The sequence below is a fragment of the Leptinotarsa decemlineata genome, unplaced genomic scaffold, assembly GCF_025532065.1.
Source record: "Leptinotarsa decemlineata unplaced genomic scaffold, Ldec_3_MD MMD2_tig00000232_RagTag_RagTag, whole genome shotgun sequence".
Taxonomy (NCBI): domain Eukaryota; kingdom Metazoa; phylum Arthropoda; class Insecta; order Coleoptera; family Chrysomelidae; genus Leptinotarsa; species Leptinotarsa decemlineata.
In genome coordinates, this window is record NW_027412546.1 from 383,829 (window position 1) to 389,993 (window position 6,165).

Below are 6,165 nucleotides of genomic sequence, written 5' to 3' on the forward strand. Positions count from 1 at the left end.
TATGACGGAACAAGAATTACAACATATATGAGGAGCCCATGATTTATCTTGGTCCCCAACTTTCACACCAAAATAATGTCATAGGTGTCATTTTACGTTTCTGAGCCTTAAATGTTATTTCACCACATATATAGCAAAAGCTATCGACAGAATTCACACACTTTCGAGGCATTTCAGATCAGCACTTAAATTAATTTAAAAATCAACTTCACACGATAATTTCAATAGCAACCACGTTCGTACAATTGACAAACTCACATAGGTTATGTTTACTACTTAAGAACAGCTGATGAGAGGGGTGTTATGTAAACAAACATGTGTACCAACTGTTGGTGATGAAATATTTCATTTGTTGAAAACTCAATATACATATATATAATATAATGATACTATATCTTGAAAACAAGAGCTAATATATAATTTTTATGGTCACTTTCGGTTTTAACACGTGGAAATACATTAAAATCATCTAATTTCAACCCCGAAACAAAAACTTTGTTGTGTTGTGAATTATTAGCCGATCCGATAACGCGACAAGCAGCTTTTTGTTATTGTTTTCCAGTTTACACTGATTTTCTCAAATCCTTAAATTTTCACTCTAAGAGAGGGTGCCTTCCCCAATTTTTTATGGGAACCGAGTTTGAATTGAATTGATGGTGATACGTTTTCAGAAAAATTAAAAAAATAAATTCCTCTCAGATAAAAACCATCGGATCTAAATATTAAAAACACATTCTTGTCGAATAATTTCTGTCTTGTGAATTGTGTGTGAAAATTTTTTGGAAATTGATCGGTTCAAAATTAAAAGAACCGGCAAAAATTAAGTATTTCCCCTTTTTTTATGTATGAAAAAATGTTTTTTCAGACCTCTACGTCGGATATTTTGATTGCATCCTTCACTGATCTGAATGAATTCATCAACGCACATGGGTGCCACTATCTGAGATGTGAATGTTTAGCGATTCATAAAAGCATTGTCAATACCTGATAATTATCGTACACGAATCATAAATGAAGCCTATGAGGGATGAGAACAACTGTCACTCGTGTTCTAGAAGGGTGAAGTTGAAATCTAATGAGTATAATAATTGAATGAATTCAAGACATTCATTAAGGAAGCCTCGGTACTCCGTTCAAGCCTGATTATGAACTTCAGTTAGAATCGGTTCGGAAGTCAGCGAAACGTCAGTCATAATAGTGAAGTAGATTGTTCCAGCTCCCTCAGACATGGATTCAATTACTGATTTCACATTCATTTTACTGCTATTCGAATTAGTTCATTACCTAGAAAAGGTTCTAGGGTTTTCTAGTTTTTATGTTCACTTAAACCTAATCGGAAATATATTTCCCATTCTTTATACTGATGTAGAGTTAGGAGAAAATAGTAATGAAAGTCAAAGATCGTCATTTCTTGGGTTTATTTACCGTGGTCTGCAGGGTTTTGAATCTGAAGTTTCACATGAGTGACGTGTGTTTTTGATATGTAACTGAATTCACCATATTTCGGTATATTTTCATTATAGTTCATGACTTGTCAATAATTTTATGTTTATAAAGACTAACGAATTAATTCGATAACGTAGCAATAGCTGAAACACTGTTTTACGGTTTTATTTTGATGTACAATAGTCCTCATGTCAAGCTTTATAAGAGCCTGCCAAAGCTCTTACTGAGATGAATTCAGATATTTTTGTATCTGTTCCAAAAATCTCAACCAGTCAATTGTCACTGTTACCCCAAATATATGCTTATCTTCAATCGTTTAGGTTCACCATGCTAGGAATCACACGTTGAAAAGTAAGACCTTGTTAGTCCTTAATCCTTAGTCATCTACCATTGATACAACAGTGACTTGTGAGTAGGACTGTTAGACAACGTAGGTCCTCACTACTATTTTTTGGTAACATACCTGGAAATCCTGGTGAATTTTGCTTGAAATCTACAGTCCAATGTTTATTTAGCAATGTTTAAAATAGTTCTGGTCCGATAAAAGCGCAAATCGCCCTTCCTTGCAGAGGGGTCAGTAGCTACATTGCCATCCAGGCCAGCATGGTTAGTAACCTAGACCAGATACAATTTATTGAGTCTTCATATCATGGAGAATTTATTTTGTCAATTCTCTACGAACTTACATGTTGCTCGTTGACAGCTCAGTGCTTCCAAAGCTGCATGGCTAAACGGAGATATTTTTATTGAATCATGTGTGAGGTTGGTTTCTACCAGCCTTTCCACACAACTCTATGCCCCAGATTTCCGAATACGAGCTCATAGGTCCCTAGACAAGTCCATACCTGATCAGGAATTGTAAAGACCTACACCAGTACTTGAACGATCTAATCATTTCTTTGATTTATGTGTGAGGTTGGTTTCTACCAGTCTTTCCACAGGAATCTATGCCGTAGATTTCCGAATACGAGTTCATAGGTCCCTAGACAAGTCCATTATCGATCAGGAACTGTAAAAACCTACACCAGAAGGTGAAGGATTTAATTCTGTCTTTGATTTATGTGTGAGGTTGGTTTCTACCAGTCTTTCCACATAAATCTATGCCGCAGATTTCCGAATACGAGCCTATAGGTCCCTACAGAGGTCCATCCTCGATCAGGGATTTCAAGACCTACACCAGAACCTGTTTGGGATTAGGTCTGTATATGGTATATAGTAGTTGACAGTTGGATGCTTCAGATCGGAAGTCGTTCCCAGAAAGCTGTGACTTTCAGTGTCAGCCAGTAGAAGCCAGTCTTGTGCCAGTTTCTGTATATGGTGTTCACCTAGCCTTTCTTTTCAGCAAGATGAAAAGAGGAGTTAGGTCTAGGATTTCCACGACAATTGACGGTCACTGTGGCACCAGAGATAGCCTGGGACTATCTGTAAAACTATGTGAAGACCTGTTTCAATATGGCAGAGTACTGTATACCTTGTACACTGCCCATTTAGGGGCCATCTGAAAAAATAGGGTTATGAATGAAAAGTTCAGCTGCGAGTGATGCGGCTAAGGAACAGAAACAGCTTGTCATGTTTTATGTATATGCGAGACACTGAATCACAGAATTTAAAGAATATATGGACCTGTACAAACATATGTACAGGAAAAGAGGCTATTGGATAGGAGGTTATGAAAAGATAAAATGAAAAACGCAATGAAACCATGACTCTGCATCATTTTACGGCGAGTTGGGAGAAATGGAAAGTCAGGCGCCTCAAAAGCAAAAACAATTGATTAGTCAGTCCCGAAGTAAGTACCTAGAGAAATTCAAATTGAGAAATAGAACTCTCTACAAAACAATAATCTCGGACTCATAGTTGAAATTCAATGAACCTGTGCTCACCTTGAACATTTGTGTGAGGTACTAAACAAGTAATGAGCCGGATATTGGATATTGGGCAGCGCATAAAGGGAATAATAATGCGTTATTAAAATTCGATAAATTCATAAACGATTATGGCAAGCTGTGTCATTAATATCAACATGCCCCCAAACTCATGAAGAAAATAATGACTGGAATATTACTTTTTTTACATCACATTTCATTACGAACGTTTGAGGTTATATTTTTTTATGAGAACCGATATGTAACAATACAAGACAAAATTAGAAAATAATTTGATGACATTCCTTATTTAAAACTATGTAATTTTTTTATACTGTTTATTTTGGGGTTTATAACGTTCCACAATCTTTCTTAGGTGGTTAACGTTTCAGAAAACAATCCAAAATATACCTACAGACTTTCATTGGATATTGTAAGAATAAAAATATTGTGGATGAGTAAAACATAGTCGAAACTCCTAAGAATATGAAAACGAAAAGAAAAACAACAAAAACTTCATCGAAGCTTACCCTGTATACAACTAAAGGAGATGAGATAGCTTTCAATTCAACTGGGAATATTGCGTTTTGTTTTTCTAAGCGTCATTGATGTCGAGTGAATTCGTGATATAAATTATATTTGTTATGGATTTTCGCGATATATTTAGAAACGAAAACATCAAACTTGCCTAACTGAACTGAATATTCTCCACAGATTTCTTTCAGGTTTATCAGTAAATTTCATTTATTACCTAAACATCGTACCCTTTAATAGGATATGTGAAGGTTGTACAAAAAAAAGTTGTCAAATAAATGTGTGAAGCTAGACCACGTGAAATATGAGGGAAATAATTGTTCATTAATCAGAAGACACAGAAAATACTGTGTTCATAGATCATCAGGCAATTTTACCACTGTACCTACTGTTCGATATTTTGTATACGTATTTGTCTATACAAATAAGTGTGTTTTTGTTCATCTACTCCTTTAGTTTATGCCATTACGAAATCTGTTTGAAAAATTAGGCGAATGTTCAAATTTCGCGGCGATTAGCGATTATTTTTTTTTGGCTGAGGATGTCAGCATAACGTTATGTTCATGTCATGTCGAAAATTTTGAACATGAAACGTGTGGCAGCAAAGTTCTTCGCAAGAACATCGCTCATGATTGTTGAATGATGTCACTGCTTAAATACTCAAGTAAACCTAAACAGAGATTTTTTTCCCTTCATAAAATTATTATGAATTGTAATTATATTAATTATTATTCATTATTATAATACTTTATTCTATATTGGCTTCTCCAAAACAATTTTTTTTTAAATCCATAATGGATCACTCCTCAAGTTGGTACCTACCATTATTTCCAACATGATACTTGACTTGACACATTCTGTATTCTGTCTCAAATTGCCCTTCTTTCATAAAATACTTTGACTGAACCACATTTTGTTTTATATAAATGAAATATTACAAATGTACTACGTCCTCGTTTTTTATACTCTCTGTTGCCTGACAAGTAAGTAATCATAAACAATTTTTCTAAATTTCATAACCTAAAAAAATGTTCATAATTTAATTTTCCCAAAACTCTCTTTTTAATTGAATTACTTACTTTCAGGTGAGCACTAATGATGACGAAAGTCGAAAGCGCTTTGCAATAATTTTATAATTTTACACTTTCATACGAAACCTCTTCGATTCATTCAAAATAGAAATTTTGAGAAAAATGAAAGTTCACCCTATTTTTTTAACAGGCCTCAATAAAGTTATTTCTCTGGACAATGAAGTGAATGTATCTTCAACACTCTCTCAAATTCAGTAAAACAACGTTTTATGTTTGCTTTTTTGGGTCTTATTTTCACTGGCTACCATTTTTTTATAATACTCTTGCATTCATACATTTTCAAATATTCTTTCTTATGTAATTGTTTTCTATTAAACCAAATTCTATTCGGCATCTACCTATTCCGCATTAAGCAACTTATTTACTCTCATAGTAAAACACAAACAAGTGTTCTGTAAACATGTCTGGAAATTCAAGTTATTGCATATAATGAGCCTGTTGAGTTTTTGATTGAATATCTCCGATTATATTAAAAAAAAAATTCTTGAAAATTGAAACTGAAAGAACAGATTGAGAAGCAACAGAGAAGCAACGACATCAAGTAGGCCCTTGAGCAGTTTTAGTAAGAGAATAAAAGACACCCTTTCCATAAACTCTATGGCGAGAATCTCAGAAAAATAAATATATGTAGAAAGGACTTCAAGAAGCTAGCGATACTCACAAGAAGAAGCCAGAAAAATAGCAGTTAGAGCTCACATCGCGCAACTTGAAACAAAACCAGCAAGTTTCAACTTCGAACCATTCGCATTTACGACAACTTCAAACTGAAGTCACGGAGGTTCTTGGACGAGCTACAGCGGACGTTGACTGTCTTTTCGCGGATGGCTACGGTGTGACGGGAGATCATCTGGGAAAGCTGTCGGGCCGATGAAAAACGCTGCGCAAATCGACCTCACATTTCCATGGTTACGGGCGGGAAAACGCCGATTGCTGTGAACGTCAAAAGTTTTTGTACTCCGCACTTTTGGCGGCGTTTGTTCCGATCGAGTGTCGGACAGGAATCCGTAATTCCCGGTGTGGGTTTTGGGTAACTCCCGGTTGGGATTCAAAGTGATGTAAAAGTTCCGACTCCGAGTGATAAGCTAAAAAGCTTTACGGCCTTGTGTTAAGAGGACGATCTGTAAAGTGATTGCTGCGAGTTTTTGATTGTTTTGAAGGTTCATTCATCAATCCATTCATTTGATGGAATTCAATCACAAAGGTCTGTTCAAGAAATGAGGTGATGGTCA

General features: G+C 35.3%; 1 protein-coding gene across 3 annotated transcripts in view; it reads right to left on the reverse strand.

The window, feature by feature from the left end:
* Positions 1-5,808, reverse strand: part of smog (G-protein coupled receptor 158 smog) — a 52,997-nt gene extending 47,189 nt beyond the window's left edge. Inside the window, exon 1 of one of the 3 annotated variants that reach the window (XM_074173365.1) lies at positions 5,598-5,808. The gene's annotated coding sequence lies outside the window, so the exon portion shown is untranslated. The remainder of the gene's footprint in view (positions 1-5,597) is intronic. The other 2 variants (XM_074173363.1, XM_074173364.1) reach the window with 2 other exon arrangements.
* Positions 5,809-6,165: the final 357 nt, after the last annotated feature.